Here is a 20,372-nt window from a genome sequence, read left to right on the forward strand (position 1 = left end):
AAGCTGAGCTCCCATTAGTTCATGTTTAGCATTTCTCCTGCCTCATCCTGTCTAAAACATAAATGGACAACCAGAAAGGCCTACATATTTATAGAATACCTGCAGTATGACAGAGAAAGACCAAGGTAAAAAGAAAGGGACTTTTCTGGTGGTCCAGTAGTTAAGAATCTGCCTTGCAATGCAGGGTATGCAGGTTCAATACCTAGGTGGGGAACTAAGATCCCATATGCTGCAGTCTGCAGCAAAAAAAAAAAAAAAAAAAAAGATACAGAAAACTTAATTTAGAGGAAACAGGAACAATTAAGGGAACAGAAAACGCCTTAAAACAAAAAACGACAAGCCATAATCTGTAAGTAATATCATTGGAGAGATCTGAGAAGATAATGAATTGAATCTATGGAAGATGTTGTTTATCTATTGAACAGTCGTTACTCAATTCTTCCTTATGAAAAGAACCCTGATATTTCCCCCATGTTGCATGGCCATGTGTTTCAGGGGAAACAATTCTCTCTTCTTTGAGGGGGCTTCCCAGGTAGCACTAGTGGTAAAGAACCCACCTGCCAATGCAGAAGACATAGGAGGCACAGGTTTGATCCCTGGGTCGGGAAGATCCCCTGGAGGAGGACATGGAAGCCCACACCAGTATTCTTGCCTGGAGAATACCATAGTAGAGGAGCCTGGTGGGCTACCTCTATAGTGTTGCAAAGAGTCAGACACGACTGAGGCAGCTTAGCGTGCACACATGAGGGAGCTTAGTCTTCATCACATAAGTTCTTCAACTGATTGGGTGAGGCTCACCACATTATGGAGGGCAATCTTCTTGACTCAGAGTGTACTGATTTAACAGTTGATCTCATCTAAAACATACCTTCACAGCAACATGGAGACTGGTGTTAGAAGAAATATCTAAGTATAATGGCCTAGCCAAGAGGACATATAAAATTAACCTTCACAACTACTTGCTAGGATGAGAAGCTGCACGTTAGAAGGTACCAAAGGAAGGAAGGAAGGAAGAAGGCTGGAGGGAACTTTGCATGGTAAACATCTGCCACTGTGAAGTTCCCAGTGGAAATCTGATTTCCTTGTGATAGAGCTGTGATGAAGACAGATGTGGAAGAAGATTGTAAAATGTTACAGCAAAAGTACTAGCCTTTTATTTCATTTTTCTTATAAAAATCTTTTTCAGGATGTCCTTATGAGCAATTACAGCCTCAACTCTTACGGTGTCCAGTTAGATACTGTGAAGTCAAATAAATCTATGGCTATTGAGTGGGTTTAACTGATCGTGATTTTCTCTTAAGTTACCCCACAACTCCAAGGGGCTTCTGTACTAAAGTAGGTGTCATTGCATATAGATAGCCAGCAGGTACATGAAACATCTCTGATTATTAGGGAAACGCAAATCAAAACTACAGTTAGGTACCTCTCTCTGGGCAGAATGGCCATCATTAAAATCTCCAAATAATAGATGCTAGAGAAGCTGTGGAGAAAGGGGAACTCATCTGCTCTTCAGATCAGATCAGTCGCTCAGTCGTGTCCGACTCTTTGCGACCCCATGAATCGCAGCACACCAGGCCTCCCTGTCCATCACCAACTCCCGGAGTTCACCCAGACTCACATCCATCGAGTCAGTGATGCCATCCAACCATCTCATTCTCAGTCGTCCCCTGCTCCTCTTACCCCCAATCCCTCCCAGCATCAGCGTCTTTTCCAGTGAGTCAACTCTTCGCATGAGGTGGCCAAAGTACTGGAGTTTCAGCTTTAGCATCATTCCTTCCAAAGAAATCCCAGGGCTGATCTCCTTCAGAATGGACTGGTTGGATCTCCTTGCAGTCCAAGGGACTCTCAAGAGTCTTCCCCAACACCACAGTTCAAAAGCATCAATTCTTTGGTGCTCAGCCTTCTTCACAGTCCAACTCTCACATCCATGCATGACCACAGGAAAAACCATAGCCTTGACTAGACGGACCTTTGTTGGCAAAGTAATATCTATGCTATCTAGGTTGGTCATAACTTTCCTTCCAAGGAGTAAGTGTCTTTTAATTTCATGGCTGCAGTCACCATCTGTAGTGATTTTGGAGCCCAAAAAAATAAAGTCTGACACTGTTTCCACTGTTTCCCCATCTATTTCCCATGAAGTGATGGGACTGGATGCCATGATCTTCGTTTTCTGAATGTTGAGCTTTAAGCCAACTTTTTCACTCTCCTCTTTCACTTTCATCAAGAGGCTTTTTAGTTCCTCTTCACTTTCTGCAATAAGGGTGGTATCATCTGCATATCTGAGGTTATTGATATTTCTCCCGGCAATCTTGATTCCAGCTTGTGTTTCTTCCAGTCCAGCATTTCTCATGATGTACTCTGCATAGAAGTTAAATAAGCAGGGTGACAATATACTGCCTTGACGTACTCCTTTTCCTATTTGGAACCTGTCTGTTGTTCCATGTCCAGTTCTAACTGTTGCTTCCTGACCTGCATACAAATTTCTCAAGAGGCAGATCAGGTGGTCTGGTATTCCCATCTCTTTCAGAATTTTCCACAGTTTATTGTGATCCACACAGTCAAAGGCTTTGGCATAGTCAATAAAGCAGAAGTAGATGCTTTTCTGGAACTCTCTTGCTTTTTCTATGATCCAGTGGATGTTGGCAATTTGATCTCTGGTTCCTCTGCCCTTTCTAAAACCAGCTTGAACATCAGGAAGTTCACAGTTCACATATTGCTGAAGCCTGGCTTGGAGAATTTTGAGCATTACTTTACTAGCGTGTGAGATGAGTGCAATTGTGTGGTAGTTTGAGCATTCTTTGGCATTGCCTTTCTTTGGGATTGGAATGAAAACTGACCTTTTCCAGTCCTGCGGCCACTGCTGAGTTTTCCAAATTTGCTGACATATTGAGTGCAGCACTTTCACAGCATCATCTTTCAGGATTTGGAATAGCTCAACTGGAATTCTATCACCTCCACTAGCTTTGTTCGTAGTGATGCTTTCTAAGGCCCACTTGACTTCACATTCCAGGATGTCTGGCTCTAGGTCAGTGATTACACCATCATGATTATCTGGGTCGTGAAGATCTTTTTTGTACAGTTCTTCTGTGTATTTTTGCCACCTCTTCTTAATATCTTCTGCTTCTGTTAGGTCCATACCATTTCTGTCCTTTATTGAGCCCATCTTTGCATGAAATGTTCCCTTGGTATCTCTAAATTTTCTTGAAGAGATCTCTAGTCTTTCCAATTCTGTTGTTTTCCTCTATTTGTTTGATCGCTGAAGAAGGCTTTCTTATCTCTTCTTGCTATTCTTTGGAACTCTGCATTCAGATGTTTATATCTTTCCTTTTCTCCTTTGCTTTTCGCTTCTCTTCTTTTCACAGCTATTTGTAAGACCTCCCCAGACAGCCATTTTGCTTTTTTGCATTTCTTTTCCATGGGGATGGTTTTGATCCCTGTCTCCTGTACAGTGTCACAAACCTCATTCCATAGTTCATCAGGCACTCTGTCTATCAGATCTAGGCCCTTAAATCTATTTCTCACTTCCACTGTATACTCATAAGGGATTTGATTTAGTGGGATTGTAAACTGGTGTAGCCAATATGCAAAACAGTACAGAGGTTCCTCAAAAACTAAATGTTGGGAATTTCCTGGCATGCAGTGATTAGGACTTGGCACTTTCACTGCGGTAGCAGGGTTCAACCCCTGGTCAGGGAACTAAGATCCCACAAGGCTTGTGGCATGGCCAAAAAAAGAAAGAAAGAAAGGTACATTCACCCAGTGTTCATAGTAGCACTGTTTTCAATAGCCAAGACATGGAAGCAACCTAAGTGTGAATCAACAGATGAATGGGTATAGAAAATGTGGTATATATATATATACAATGGAACACTACTCAGTCATAAGAAAGAATGGACCATGTATTTACAGCAACATGGATGGGTCTATAGATTATCATACTAAGTGAAGTAAGTCAGAAAGAGAAAGATAAATTCTGTATGATATCACATATGTGGAATCTAAAATGACACAAATGAACTTGTTTATAGCATAGAAACAGATTCACAGACTGAACAGACTTGTGGTTGCCAAGAAGAAGGGAAGCTGGTAGAGGCTGGATCGGGAGTTTGGGATTAGCAGATACAAACTATTATATGTAGAATTGGTAGACAACAAAGTCCTACTGTGTAGCACAGGGAACTATGTTCAATATCCTGTGATGAACCATAATGGAAAATAATATGAAAAAGAAGGTATATATATATTGCTGTACACAGAAATTAACATCGTAAATCAACTTTAGTTCAGTACTTTTTTTTTAAGTAAAATTGGTATCATGGTCCCAATAAAAAAAATCAAGAAAGTAGATGTAGTCACTGAGAGAGTATGTACCATAAGGACATTATCAAGGAGGGAGCAGTTAATGGAATGAGGAAACCATGAAGGAAGAAGAGAACAGCTAGTTGACATTCTTAATCTGCACTCCATGGTCTTCTCTGGGGCCCATTAACAGTCTTCAAAGGATTAATTAACCCCCTGAAATTATATACAAAGTTTGCACATATGTGGATAGCTGTCATCAGATTTCCAAAGTGACTTCACTCCCTGTCAACAACAGCAACAACATCAACAAAGAAAAGAAAAAGGAAAAAATAACCACTGGAAAGAAACTATGTGGTTTCAAGAAGTGAACCATTAAAGTATTGATATAATGCAGTAGAGATACCCAATAGGATATTAACTGAAAAATGTTCGATCAGTAGGCAATTAGAAGGTCTCTTCTTTGAACTGTGCTCCCTCAACCTCCTTTCCCCTGCAGTCTGGCTTCTGAAGCCACTGCTGCTGCTGCTGCTAGGTCGCTTCAGTGTCCTACTCTGTGCGACCCCATGGACGGCAGCCCCCCAGGCTCCCCCGTCCCTGGGATTCTCCAGGCGAGAACACTGGAGTGGGTTGCCATTTCCTTCTCCAATGCAGGAAAGGGAAAAGTGGAAGTGAAGTCACACAGTCGTGTATGACTCTGAGCGACCCCATGGACTGCAGCCCACCAGGCTCCTCCGTCCATGGGATTTTCCAAGCAAGAGTACTGGAGTGGGGTGCCATTGCCTTCTCCGAGGCCACTACTCTACCAAAATTGCGCTTGTCGATGACACTGACATTTATTTGGTGAAATCTAGTAAATAGTTCTGTCTTCTCATTTTATATGACTTCTCAGTAGCTGTGACTCGACAGTCTTCCAGTCTGCTTCAACTTTTCTGGCTTAAGCCACCATTTCCTTTTGTGCCCTAGATGAAATGACTACAACAGCTCATAACTGACTCCCCTTTTTTCTTTTTTTTTGGCCATGCAGCTTGCAAGATCTTAGTTCTCCATCACGAGATGTAACCCAGGCCCCAGCAGTGAAAACACCGAGTCTTAACCATTGACCACAAGGAAATTCCCCATGAATGACCCTCTTAACCCTCCCTCAACCCTGCCTCCCACTTCTGTTATCCTATAGAACTAGAAGGATCTTCTTCCAGTTTTTCTTTTTTTTACCTTGTTCGATCCTTCTTATCTTGCAGTTGTCAGTTCAAATGTCACCTTGAAAGTTATCCTCCCCTTACTTTCTACTTTCAGTTGCTAACATTATCACTGAACCATCTATTTTTTTTTAATTGCACCTCACACAATCTGAAATTATCTTATTCTTTTTATTTATGTGTCATCTGCCTCATACCATTAAGACATACATTTTTTTCCAGGACTGGAACATTGCATCTCTTTTTCTCTGCTAGACCTCTAGTGTCTAAAAATAGTGTTTGGTGCAGAACTGGCACTTACTGACTTGATGCATGAATGATGACCCTCAAAATGAATTGCATCTATAAGTTTGTGCTCTTTTGATACAGTGCTTTAAATATGATTTTTACAGCAAAGGTGGGTAAGTAACCCTATAAACCTATTCTATTGAGAAATCAAGGGATATGAGGACTAAAAAATCACCTTGATGACCTGAAGTTAGTGTTGATACTTGAAAGATAATTGTGGAAGAACTGGAGGGAAAAGAGAAGCCAGAAGGCCAGGCTAAAAAGGATTAAAGTGAGAGGAGGGTGAGGAATGAGAGACAGACTGTAGAGATCTCTTTCAGGGGAAAATTTAGCAGAGAAAACATTTCAAAAAGATAACATGGTTGAGGGAGAAGTGTACAGGATCACTGTCTAGAGAAAGGGACTGAAGGCAGAGAAGTGCAATTCTTTCATTCTAGGCAAAACCAGGCAACTGTTGTCACAACTCAGTGGAGACAGGAAATATTTTACAGAGAAAGGGAATATGCATGCTTCTGTATCCATGGGGCTGGTTTGAATTTGGTGGATGCCAATAATTTTCAAAAACTGTGATCATTCTCTACCAAAAGATAACTTAAAAAAAGGGCACAGCTCTTCTCAGAACACAGATGAATGTCAGTAAATTACTAATCTTTATTCTGCTTCAGTTTTTGTCTAAATTGGAATCAATGGTATCCTCCATGGAGAAGGCGATGGCACCCCACTCCAGTACTCTTGCCTGGAAAATCCCATGGATGGAGGAGCCCTGTAGGCTGCAGTCCATGGGGTCACTAAGAGTCGGACACGACTGAGCGACTTCACTTTCACTTTTCATCTTCATGCATTGGAGAAGGAAATGGCAACCCACTCCAGTATTCTTGCCAGAGAATCCCAGGGACGGGGGAGCCTGGTGGGCTGCCGTCTATGGGGTCGCACAGAGTCGGACACGACTGAAGTGACTTAGCAGCAGCAGCAGCAGCAGGAGGTATCCTCCAACCTTCATGAGTGCAGGAGGCTTAATCAAAATAAACAATGATAAAGCCTATCTGATAAAGCCATCTGTGTCAAACCTGTAGTCTAACAAAATTTATTAAGTTGCTGAAATAAGGAAAACCACACACCAGAGGAACTGGAGGAGTTTAACTCAAAAAAAGGGGGAGGGGGAAAAACAGGAAAAAGCGGACATAGCATAGAATTTGGTGGAGTGTAGATAAGAATTAAGCTCAGGCTTGAGCTATGACGTTGACTCCAAGGTCATGTGTTCCCGAAAACTATTAATATAAAGTTAAATGTGGAATATTACATTTGAAAATACCTTATTTGAAGCAGTATGCCTGGGTTGGCAAAGTGTCAGAATGATCCCCAGGACTCAGCTCTGCCAGGCAGATATACGATATTCCATGATTACTGATATTATTTCACACAACAAAGCTTCTGAAAGTTTGTTGTTGGAACATGGTTTCTTAGCCTATGTCCTTTCATTAATCAACAAAAGCAGTTTTTACAGCTTCATAAGGGGCATCTCTATGTGTTGAAATTGTTTAGTTTTGACATTCAGCTTGAAGGCTAGCCCCCTGAAGTGTTATTCAGTTTCTCTTTGGTTGGAATAAAGGCCTTTTAAAAGCAATAACTATACTATGGACATGATACGCTTTAATCATGTACCAGACTCCGCGACGGGGAAACTTTTATTTATCTGTCATCTCATTTGATCTTCCGGAGAAGGCAATGGCACCACACTCCAGTACTCTTGCCTGGAAAATCCCATGGCCGGAGGAGCCTGGTGGGCTGCCGTCTATGGGGTCGCACAGAGTCGGGCACGACTGAAGAGACTTAGTAGCAGTAGCAGTATTTGATCTTCACAACTCTTGAGATATGAGAAAACTGTTATAAATTAACATGTCTATGGAATTTCCTTTTTCTATTACTGCGTTTACTTTCATTCTGCCTTACGATTCAGCCCGTTGAATTTTTTTCTCCTAGCGTTTGAGGCATCAACACTAGTTTCTTTTCTATGACCACCACAGGTTTCCTATGTGGTAAATTCCCCACGAACATGGAACTGAATCTCATACGGGACTTGTAACTCGCTTCCGTGATAACTAGTAAACTGGAAAGAGCTCGATCCTTCTTTCCGTCATCCCAAGTTTCGGGGGCATCGCGGGGTCAGCCCAGGGGCCGAGTGTTTGGCTGGGTTTGGGCGGGCTGACCACACCTCCGGCTACCCAGACTCTTGAGCACAGCGCTGAGATTCAGCTGCCGCAGCTCCCGTCCCCGGGGGCGGGACTTCCTGTCTTCCTAAAGGAGCACTTCCGACCAGAGCCGGAAGCTGCCTTGGGGCAAAGCGCGTGCCAGGGGCTGTCGCTCAGATCACCCTGGCTGGCTGCAGGCAGGTGAGCTTGGGGTGAGTCTGGGTAGCGGAGGAACCATGCAGTGTTAGCTGGCTCGTGACCAGTGCAACCGTGCAGGGCTCTCGGTCTTTTTTCCCTTTCTTAGAAACTTCCCAGATTGCCGGGCGTAGTCTGCTTCTTGAGGCTTTGACCGAATCCATCTGCACTTAAGTCTTGGACCGAATCCCCCTGCATTCGCGGGGGCGGGCGGGGTCTCGGGCCTGGCTGCGGGCGAGCGGGGCACACTGCATTGCACTTCACGGAAAAGCCTGTTGACTTGTAACTTGGAAATAGGTGAAAATGGTACAGGCGACCCACGACTTGGTGTCAGGTTAGAGAACCAACTCTGACCTTTCAAATCCTATAGCATTTATGATGTAGGAGAAATAATGTTAAGTGGGTGGAGAACGTATTTACAAGTTTTACCTACTGTTGACTACTGACAAGAGGACTGTTCTAGGTTGTGGGTGGATCCAGATGAGGGTGTGGTATCCCTGTCCCTAAAGAAACTACAGTCCCGTTGTGAAAACAGGACTCACAAATGCCAAACTGTTACAGAAAGAGTAGACAGATTAAGAGTACAGATTTCTCTTTTGTCTCGCGTTAATATAGCCATGAGGACTGTTGTTTGTTATTTGTCTCAGCTTTTTTCATCTTTTTTAGTTTTAACCTTTTTGTATACGTTTATAATAAAATAGCATATTGCTGGGTTTTTTTTTTTTTAATCTAAGTGGACAGTCTGTGCATTTTGACTGGCAGTCTTACTATACTTATATTCAAAGTCATTTCTGAGATATTTGTTCAAGCCACAACCTTTTGAGTCATCCTTGACTCATCTCTTTCTCACACACATTTAACCTGTCAGCAACAAATCCAAGAACTCAGCCTTCAGAATCTATCCAGAGGCCCAAGCCCTTCTTATCACCTCCCCTTATCGAATTTGCAGCTATCTTTCACCTGGATTCCTGCAGTAGACACCTAACCAGTCTGCTTTTTCTTATTTCAGCCTTTCCATCACATCTAGTGATTCTTCTTAAAAAAAAAAAAAAAAATCAGATTATCTCCCTTTCACAGAACTCTCCATGGACTTTCCATTTCACTCAGATTAAAAGCCAGATTCTTTAGAATGACCCTCAAGGTGCTTTCTGATCCCGCCTTTGCTATATCTCTGATCTAATCTCCAGCTCCTCTCCCCCTTTACTCTGGTGTCTCAGGCACATCCTAACCTCAAGATATTCACACTTGCAATTCCTTTGTCTGAATGTCCACAGGGCTTAATCCCTTACCTCCTTCATATTTTTTTTTTAACTTTACCTTTTCAATGACGACTTCCCTGGCATAGCCTTCCCTTACATTTCTATTGTACCCATCCTCCTCCTGCGTATCACCATATGACCTGCTGTGGGATTGGTTCATTTCTCTGGCTCAGCAATGTTTACCCCACAACCATAGAAGCTTATTTATGAGAGCTGGTATTTTTCTGTATTTTGTTTACAGCTGTATCCCTAGTGCTTAAAACAATACCTAGCTTTTAGTGGGCTTTATAATTGTTGAAAAACCTTTTTTTGCCATTTTATAATTTGTACTCTCTGCCCTTTTTCTTTCTCTTTCCTTGCCTTTTTTTGAATTGAGGTTTTGTTTTATCTTCTCTTTTTCCTTCTACTTGTTTGAAGATACATTATTCTATATACTTTATTTCCTGTTCTTACAGTGGTTAATTTTAATTTTATTCTGGTTTAAAATTAATGTTAATTTTAATTTTACTGTGCATAATTGAAACTGATCGGAAAGCTTTGCAAAACTGTATTGTTTTTACCTGTAAGTTACTGGTTTTTTAACAGGCTTCCTGGATCAGCTCAGTATTTATTTTTGTAAGATGTAAATGTTCAATAAAACTAGTAGTTGTTACTATTTTCTGGTGGTCTTTATTTTTTTCCTTTTTGGTTTATTACAAAGTAAATTTGTCATATACATTAATAAAATATTTACTGTATACTTAGCAATCAAAGTTTTGTTTTTAAATATACAATACTTTTCCTCCCTTACCTTTTTGCTCTGAAATGTGCAAAAGAGTCCACTAGAAAATATGGTAGATATTATTATGAAATGAATATTGCCCAGAAAGTAGGTAGAGACTACCAGAAAGGGAATTTTAACAGTTTGCTGGTTATTAGGAGCAGATGGAATGAATTTGTGGAAGAGTTATATGGGAAGATTTGGTAGTATTTGAAAGTATGTGGAGAAAAGGCACAACCTGGTTCATTCATTTTATTAGTTCTGTTTCATATAGTTGTATAGCTGTGTCATAAAAATTGTAGGTTTGGTGTGGATTTAAGTCATTGGTGTTTGAGAGAGAGAACATGTCTGCAGCCTCTTCAGAAACCTAAAGCTTTTTGGAGGCACTACTTAAAATGATGTGAGACAATTCAGTGTGTGAGGGCCAAGGAATATTGTGAGGATGTAGTAGAACTTTGACGTGGTCTTTGACATCAGGTATGATGTGCATAGGGGACAGCAGGACATTATGCTAAGTGAAGTAAGCTGGTCACCAAAAGATAACTGTATGCTTTGACTTCTCTGACATATTTAGAGTAGGCAAGTTAATAGAAATGGAAGGTGGGAGCTGGGGAGAGGAGGTTATGGGAGTTGTTTAATGGATATAGATTTTCAGTTTTGCAAGACAAAAAAATTTTGGTGATTGGTTGCACAGCGGTGGGTTAATGTATGTAATGCCATTAAACTGTGCACTTAAAAATGGTTAAGGTAATAAATTTTATGGTATGTTTATTTTACAACAATTAAATTTCTTTTTATAAAGGACCACAGGTGGGTTTCTTTAAAATTGGGCTATTAAAACTCAGAAGTTGTTACATTTTAGGTGGTCTTTTTTGCCCATACTATTCAAAAGTGTTGTATTCCCACTTTCTGTAGTTTCCCATCCTGAATCTCCAATCAGTGAAACCCTATCAGGTTTCACAACCTGGAAAGCTTGTTCTCAATTTCTGCTGCAGATTTCCATCAGCTTAAATCAGAATGGTTTCCACATGGAGTCTGTCTCACTCTTAACCCTCGTGTTTCTTCACAGTTACTGAATTTGATCCTTACATTACTAATTCTAGGTCTTAATTGTTTACTGTTAGTTATCTCTCCTAATTAAACTCTTAAGTTCCTTACAAGAGACTGTCTTCTCCTTATAATCTTGGTGACAGAAAGGTTAATGAGTGTCAGAATTCATAGCTTGTAAGTGCCTGAACCAGGATTACTACCTAGAGCTCCTGCATCTCAGTGCAGCATGTTTCCTATTGATGTTGTTTTCTACTTGATAAATATCAGTGTGTGAATGATACTTCAGACCTCATGCTAAATTATTTTAATACAATTTTGAACAAATAGCAGAAAAGATACAGCAAATACGTTTAGAAAGATAACAATACATATTGAAAAGCTTTTTTCTAAAATTAATTCACAAAGTGCCAGTGTTCTCACTTTTTCTGTTGGGCATCAAACATCGTTTTGGATCCGTTGGTGGCTAAACAAGGTAGGAGATGTGGTAACTGAATCAGTACCTATGGGTGGAAGAGGCTCACTGGAATTAGACTTCCCCATGTCAACTACCATTATTCTTTTTTTTTTTTAATTAAATTTTTATTTTATATAAGAGTTTAGTTGATTTACAGTGTTGTATTAGTTTCAGGCGTATAGCACCTGATTCAGTTATACGTATGTCCTTTTTCAGATTCTTCTTTCTCTCTCCCCCTTCCTTTCCCCTCTGGTAACCATAAGTTTACTTACAGAGTCTGGAGTTCTGTTTTTGTTTTGTAAATAAGTTCATTTGTATCATTGTATTTTTAGATTCCACACAGGATATAAGATATAGTATTTCTGTCTGACTTAGTTTGATGATATATAGGTTCATCCATGTTACTGCAAGCGGCACTGTTTCATCCTTTTTTATGGCTGAATAATACTCCGTTGCCTATATGTACCACATCTCATTTATCCATTCCTCTGTCAGTGGTCATTTAGGTTGCTTCCGTGTCTTGACTGAAGTGGTTGGATGGCATCACCGGCTTAATGGCCATGAGTTATGGCAAGCTCTGAGAGTTGGTGATGAACAGGGAAGCCTGGCATGCTGCAGTCCATGGGGTCACAAAGAGTTGGACACAACTGAGCAACTGAACTGAAATAGTGCTGCTATGAACATTGTATGCATATATCTTTTCAAATTATAGTTTTTTCCATATACATGGGCTTTCCAGGAGGCTCAGTGGTGAAAAATCTGCCTGCCAGTGCAGGAGACGCAGGAGACACAGGTTCAGTCCCTGGAACAGGAAAGACCCCTGGAGGAGGAAATGACAACCCTTTCCAGTATTCTTGCTTGGGAAATCCCATGGACAGAGGAGCCTGGTGGGCTACAGTCCATACAGTCGCAAAGAGTCAGACACAACTGAGGACAGCCAGATCCATTCCAGGAGTGGCATTGCTTGATCATATGATAGGCTTATTTTTAGTTTTTTAAAGGAAACTCCATACTGTTCTCTATAATTGTACCAATTTACATTCCCAGCAACAGTGTCGGGAGGTTCCCTTTTCTCCACACCCTCTCTAGCATTTATTGTTTGTAGACTTTAAAAATATATATTTATGTATTTAGTTTTGGCTGTGCTGAGTCTTTGTTGCTGCCTGTGGGCTTTCTCCGGTTGCAGTGCATAGACCTCATTGTGGTGGCTTTTCTTGTAGCAGAGCGTGGCCTCTAGGGTGTGTGGGCTTCATGACGTGCAGCACACGGGCTTAGTAGTTGTGGCACATGGGCTTAGTTGCTCTGCGGCATGTGGGATCTTCCCAGACCGGGGATCAAACCCATGTCACCTGCATTGACAGGCCCATTCTTAACCACGGGACTACCTGGGAAATCCCTGTTTGTAGACTCTTTGATGGCCATGCTGATAGCTGTGAGGTGATACCTCATAATTTTGATTTGCATTTCTCTAATAATTAGAGATGTTGAGCCTCTTTTCATGTGCTTTTTGGCCATATGTGTGTCTTTGGAGAAATGTCTATTTAGATCTTCTGCCAATTTTTTGATTGGACTTTTTTTTTTAATACATAAAGCTGCATGAACTGTTTGTATATTTTGGAGATTAATCCCTTGTCAGTTGTCTCATTTGCAAATATTTTCTCCCATTTTGTGGGTTGTCTTTTCGTTTTGTTTATGATTTCTTTTGCTCTGCAAAAGCTTTTTTTTGATTTTTGGCCCTGCTGAATCTTTGTTGCTGAATGGGCTCTTCTTTAGCTGTGGTGACAGGGGCTTCTCTCTGGTTGGGGTGCACAGGCTTCTCATTGCGGTGGTCTCTGTTGTTGTGGTGCGCTGGCTCAGTTGCTGTGTTGCATGGACTAAGTTGCACTGCAGCATGTGGGGTCTTCCTGGACCAAGGATCAAACGCTGCATTGGCAGGTGGGTTCTTCACCACTGAGCCATCAGGGAGACCTCTGTTCCTGGACTTTCTGTCCGGGTCTGTTGTTCTCTATTGCTGTTTTTATGCCAGTGCCATCTGTACTCTTTTAATTGCTATAGCATTTTATACAGTCAGGGAGCCTGATTCTTCCACCTTTGTTTTTCTCTCTCAGGATCATTTTAGCTATTATTGGTCTTCTGTGTTTCCATACAGATTTCAAAAATTTTTGTTCTAGTTCTGTGAAAGATGCCATTGGTAATTTGATGGGGATTGCATTGAGTGTGAAGATTGCCTTGGGTAGTATAGTCATTTTAATTGAATTGATTCTTCAATCCAAGAACATGGTATATTTTTATGTGTCATCTTCAATTTTTTCTTTTTCTCCCACTGCCCCCCCCCACCCCCATCTTCAGTTCCTTTCATCATCATCATATAGTTTTTAGAGTACAGGTCTTTTGCCTCCTTTAGTAGTTTTATTCCTAGGTATTTTATTCTTTTGATGTTGTGATAAATGGGATTATTTCCTTAATTTCTCTTTCACTAGTGTATAGAATGCAACAGACTTTTGCGTATTAATTTAGATTTCTTTGTATGTTTGTTTGTGTTTTTTGGATGTGCTGCACAGCACATGTGATCGTAGCTTCCTCAACCAGGGATTAAGCCCATGCCCCTGGCAGTGGGAGCACGGAGTCGTAACCACTGGACTGCCAGAGAAGCCCTTCTGTGTATGAATTTCATATCCTGCAACTTTACCAAGTGCATTAACTAGCTGAGTAGTTTTCTGGCAGCATCTTTATGATTTCATATGTATGGTAAGAATTGGACACGACTCAGCAACTGTCACAGGGTCTTTTCCAATGAATCAGATCTTCACATCAGGTGGCCAAAATATTGCAGTTTCAGCTTCAACATCAGACCTTCCAATGATCACCCAGGACTGATCTCCTTTAGGATGGACTGGTTGGATCTCCTTGCAGGCCAAGGGACTCTCAAGAGTCTTCTCCAACACCACAGCTCAAAAGCATTGATTCTTCGACACTCAGCTTTCCATATAGTCCAACTCTCACATCCATACATGACTATTGGAAAAACCATATCCTTGACTACACGAACCTTTGTTGGCAAACTAAATTCTTTGCTTTTTAATATGCTGTCTAGGTTGGTCATAACTTCCCTTCCAAGGAGTAAGCATCTTTTTTTTTTTTTTTTGTAAGCATCTTTTAATTTCATGGCTGGAGTCACCATCTGCAGTGATTTTGGAGCCCCCCAAAATAAAGTCTGTCACTGTTTCCACTGTTCCCCTATCTATTTGCCATGAAGTGATGGACCGGATGCCTTGATTGTAGTTTTCTGAATGTTGAGCTTTAAGCCAACTTTTTCACTCTCCTCTTTCACCTTCATCAAGAGGCTTTTTAGTTCCTCTTCACTTTCTGCCATAAGGGTGGTGTCATCTGCATATCTGAGGTTATTGATATTTCTCCTGGCAATCTTGATTCCAGCTTGTGCTTCTTCCAGCCCAGCGTTTCTCATGATGTACTCTGCATAGAAGTTAAATAAGCAGGGTGACGATATACAGCCTTGATGTACTCCTTTTCCTACTTGGAACCAGTCTATTTTTCCATGTCCAGTTCTAACTGTTGCCTCCTGACCTGCATACAGGTTTTTCAAGAGTCAGGTCAGGTGGTCTGGTATTCCCATCTCTCTCAGAATTTTCCACAGTTTATTGCGATCCACACAGTCAAAGGCTTTGGCATAGTCAATAAAGCAGAAATAGATGTTTTCCTGGAACTCTCTTGCTTTTTCCATGATCCAGCAGATGTTGGCAATTTGATCTCTGGTTCCTCTACCTTTACTAAAACCAGCTTGAACATCAGGAAGTTCACAGTTCGCATAGTGCTGAAGCCTGGCTTGGAGAATTTTGAGCATTTACTAGCGTGTGAGATGAGTGCAATTGTGTGGTAGTTTGAGCATTCTTTGGCATTGCCTTTCTTTGGGATTGGAATGAAAACTGACCTTTTCCAGTCCTGTGGCCACTTGCATGTTGAGTGCAGCACTTTCACAGCATCATCTTTCAGGATTTGAAATAGCTCAACTGGAATTCTGTCACCTCCACTAGCTTTGTTTGTAGTGATGCTTCCTAAGGCCCACTTGACTTCACATTCCAGGATGTGTGGCTCTAGGTCAGTGATTACACCATCATGATTATCTGGGTTGTGAAGATCTTTTTTGTACAGTTCTTCTGTGTATTCTTGCCATCTCTTCTTAATATCTTCTCCTTCTGTCAGGTCCATACCATTTCTGTCCTTTATTGAGCCCATCTTTGCATGAAATGTTCCCTTGGTATCTCTAATTTTCTTGAAGAGATCTCTAGTCTTTCCCATTCTGTTGTTTTCCTCTATTTGTTTGCATTGATCGCTGAGGAAGGCCTTCTTATCTCTCCTTGCTAGTCTTTGGAACTCTGCATTCAGATGCTTGTATCTTTCTTTTTCTCCTTTGCTTTTCGCTTCTCTTCTTTTCACAGCTATTTGTAAAGCCTCCTCAGACAGCCATTTTTCTTTTTCCTGTGGATGGTCTTGATCCCTGTCCCCTGTACAGTATCACAAACCTCATTCCATAGTTCATCAGGCACTCTGTCTATCAGATCTAGTCCCTTAAATCTACTTCTCACTTCCACTGTATAATCATAAGGGATTTGATTTAGGTCATACCTGAATGGTCTAGTGGTTTTCCCCACTTTCCTCAATTTAAGTCTGAATTTAGCAATAAAGAGTTCATGATCTGAGCCACAGTCAGCTCCCGTCTTGTTTTTACTGAGTGTATAGAGCTTCTCCATCTTTGGCTGCAAAGAATATAATCAGTATGATTTCAGTGTTGGCCATCTTGTGATGTCCATGTGTAAAGTCTTCTTTTATGTTGTTGGAAGAGGGTGTTTGCTATGACCAGTGTGTTCTCTTGGCAGAACTCTATTAGTCTTTGCCCTGTTTCATTCCGTACTCCAAGGCCAAATTTGCCTGTTACTCCAGGTGTTTCCTGACTTTGTACTTTTGCATTCCAGTCCCCTATAATGAAAAGGACATCTTTTTTGGATGTTAGTTCTAAAAGGTCTTGTAGGTCTTCATAGAACTGTCCAACTTCAGCTTCTTCAGCTTTACTGGTGGGGCATAGGCTTGGATTACCATGATATTGAATGGTTTGCCTTGGAAACGAACAGAGATCATTCTGTCGTTTTTGAGATTGCATCCAAGTACTGCATTTCAGACTCTTTTGTTGACCATGATGGCTACTCCATTTCTTCTAAGGGATTCCTGCCCAGAGTAGTAGATATAATGGTCATCTGAGTTAAATTCACCCATTCCAGCACATTTTAGTTTGCTGATTCCTAGAATGTTGACTTTCACTCTCCTGTTTGACCACTTCCAATTTGCCTTGATTCATGGACCTGACATTCCAGGTTCCTATGCCATATTGCTCTTTACAGCATTGGACCTTGCTTCTATCACCAGTCACATCCACAGCTGGGTATTGTTTTTGCTTTGGCTCCATCCCTTCATTCTTTCTGGAGTCATCTCTCCACTGATCTCCAGTATCATATTGGGCACCTACCATCCTGGGGAATTCATCTTTCAGTGTCCTATCTTTTTGCCTTTTCATACTGTTCTTGGGTTCTCAAGGCAAGAATACTGAAGTGGTTTGCCATTCCCTTCTCCAGTGGACCACATTCTGTCAGACCTCTCCACCATGACCCGTCCGTCTTGGGTGGCCCCACATGGCATGGCTTAGTTTCATTGAGTTACACAAGGCCGTGGTCCGTGTGATCAGATTGGCTAATTGTCTGTGATTGTGGTTTCAGCCTGTCTGCCCTCTTATGCCCTCCCTCAGCGCCTACCATCTTACTTGGGTTTCTCTTACCTTGGACGTGGTGTTTCTCTTCACGGCTGCTCCAGGAAAGCGAAGCCGCTGCTGCTTATCTTGGACTTGGGGTATGTCCCCATGGCCTCCGCTCCTGACCTTGGACATGGGATATCTCCTCTGTGCTGCTCGACACTCCTGCCCCGCCCAACTGCCTCTAGTCCCTCCTGTACTGCAGGAGGTATTAACTCTTTCCTAAATGTGTGATAGAATTCTTCTGTGAAGCCATCTTGTCCTGGACTTTTGTTTGTAGAGAGTTTTTTTCTTTTTGAAATTTTTATTTATTTAGGCCGCACCAGCTCTTGGTTGTGGCTCATGGTTCTCGTTCACTGAGCAGGGATTGAACCTGGGCCCCTGCATTGAGTGCAGAGTCTTATCCAGGGATAAGGGATAGTCTTATCTTACCAGGGAAGTCCCTGTTTATTGAAAGTCTTTTAATCATTATTTTAATTTCAGTCCTTGTGATAGGTCTGTTTATATTTTCTGTTTCTTCCTGGTTCAGTCTCAGAAGATTATACCTTTCCAAGAATTTGTCCATTTCTTCTATGTTGTTCATTTTATTGGCATATATATATATATATATATTTGGTTTAGTAGTCTCTCATGATCTTTTTTATTTCTGTGGTGGTAGTTCTAACTCCTCAATTTTCATTTCTGATTCTATTGACTTGAACCCTCTCCCATTTTTTCCTGATGAGTCTGGCTAAAGGTTTATCAGGTCTGTTTGTCTTTTCAAAGAACCAGCATTTAGTGTCATTGATCTTTTCTATTGTTTTCCTTGTCTGTATTTCATTTATTTCTGCTCTGATATTTATGATTTCTTTCCTTCTACTAACTTTAGAATTTGTTCTTCCTTATCTAGTTGCTTTAGATGTACGTGTAGGTTGTTTATTTGGGATTTTTCTTTTTTCCTGAAGTAAGATTGTATGGCCATAAACTTCCCTCCTCAGTCAGTGTCCAGTTCAGTTGCTCAGTCGTGTCCAACTCTTTGCGACCCCATGAATCGCAGCACGCCAGGCCTCCCTGTCCATCACCAACTCCTGGAGTTCACTCAGACTCACGTCCATCGAGTCGGTGATGCCATCCAGCCATCTCATCCTCTGTCGTCCCCTTCTCTTCCTGCCCCCAATCCCTCCCAGCATCAGAGTCTTTTCCAATGAGTCAACTCTTCGCATGAGGTGGCCAAAGTACTGGAGTTTCAGCTTTAGCATCGTTCCTTCCAAAGAAATCCCAGGGCTGATCTCCTTCAGAATGGACTGGTTGGATCTCCTTGCAGTCCAAGGGACTCTCAAGAATCTTCTCCAACACCATAGTTCAAAAGCATCAATTCTTCGGCGCTCAGCTTTCTTCACAGTCCAACTCTCACATCCATACATGACCACTGGAAAAACCATAGCCTTGACTAGACGGACCTTTGTTGGCAAAGTAATGTCTCTGCTTTTGAATATGCTATCTAGGTTGGTCATAACTTTCCTTCCAAGGAGTAAGCGTCTTTTAATTTCATGGCTGCAGTCACCATCTGCAGTGATTTTGGAGCCCCAAAAAATAAAGTGTTAAAATAACACTGTTTCCACTGTTTCTCCATCTATTTCCCATCAAGTGTTGGGACCAGATGCCATGATCTTCATTTACAGTTAGAACTGGACATGGAACAACAGACTGGTTCCAAATAGGGAAAAAGTACGTCAAGGCTGTATATTGTCACCCTGCTTATTTAACTTATGTGCAGAGTACATCAAGAGAAACGCTGGGCTGGAGGAAGCACAAGCTGGAATCAAGTTTGCCAGGAGAAATATCAATAACCTCAGATGTGCAGATGACACCACCCTTATGGCAGAAAGTGAAGAGGAACTAAATAGACTCTTGATGAAAGAGGAGAGTGAAAAAGTTGGCTTAAAGCTCAACATTCAGACAACTTCCTTCCTAGAACTGCTTTTACTGTGTCTCATAGACTTTGGATCATGTTTTTGTTTTCATTTGTCTCTGGGTATTTTTTAATTTCCTCTTTGATTTCTTCAGTGATCCATTGGTCATTTAGTAGCATATTGTTTAGCCTCCATGTTGCTTTACAGTTTTTTTTTTTTCCCCTTGCAGTTGATTTCTAATCTCATAGCGTTGTGGTTAGAAAAGATGCCTGATACAATTTCAGCTTTCTTAAATTTATCAAGGCTTGCTTTGTGGCTCAGTATGTGGTCAGTCCTGGTCAATGTTCCATGTTCACTTGAAAAGAATGTGTATTCTGCTGCTTTTGCATGGAATGCTCTATGTTGTTGTCCAGTCGCTCAGTTGTGTCCGACTCTTTGCAACCCCGTGGACTGCAGCACGCCAGGTTTCCCTGTCCTTCACTATCTCCAGGAGTTTGCTCCAACTCATGTCCATTGAGTTGATGATGCCACCCAACCACCTCATCCTGTCACCCCCTTCTCCTATGTGTCTTCTCCTCCTAATGTGTCGTTTAAGTCTTGTGTTTCCTTATTGATTTTTCTGTCTGAATGGTCTGTCTGTTGATGTAAGTGGGGTATTAAATTCCCCCACTGTTATTGTGTTATTGTCAATTACTCCATTTATGTCTCTTAACGTTTGTCATAATTCTTGAGGTACTCACGTGTTGGATGCATATATATTTACAATTGTTTTTTCTTGTTCTTGGACTAATGCCTTGATCATTATGTAGTGTCTTTCTTTGTCTCTCATAGCAGTCTTTATTTTAAAGTTTATTTTGTCTGATTTGAGTATTGCTTATCCAGCTTTCTTTTGGTTTCCATTTGCATAGAAAGCCTTTTTCCATCTCCTCACTTTCAGTCTGTATGTGTCCCTAGATGTGAAGTGTATCT

At 41.3% G+C, this 20,372-nt stretch overlaps 1 protein-coding gene across 3 annotated transcripts in view; it reads left to right on the plus strand.

Moving 5' to 3' along the window:
• The first annotated feature begins 8,031 nt into the window (after window positions 1-8,031).
• TBCE (tubulin folding cofactor E) overlaps window positions 8,032-20,372 on the plus strand; it is a 91,508-nt gene continuing 79,167 nt past the window's right edge. Inside the window, exon 1 of one of the 3 annotated variants that reach the window (XM_055588696.1) lies at window positions 8,032-8,176. The gene's annotated coding sequence lies outside the window, so the exon portion shown is untranslated. Of the gene's footprint in view, window positions 8,188-20,372 lie in introns of all 3 variants that reach the window. The other 2 variants (XM_055588704.1, XM_055588712.1) reach the window with 2 other exon arrangements.

The sequence above is a fragment of the Bubalus kerabau genome, chromosome 1, assembly GCF_029407905.1.
Source record: "Bubalus kerabau isolate K-KA32 ecotype Philippines breed swamp buffalo chromosome 1, PCC_UOA_SB_1v2, whole genome shotgun sequence".
Lineage (NCBI taxonomy): Eukaryota > Metazoa > Chordata > Mammalia > Artiodactyla > Bovidae > Bubalus > Bubalus kerabau.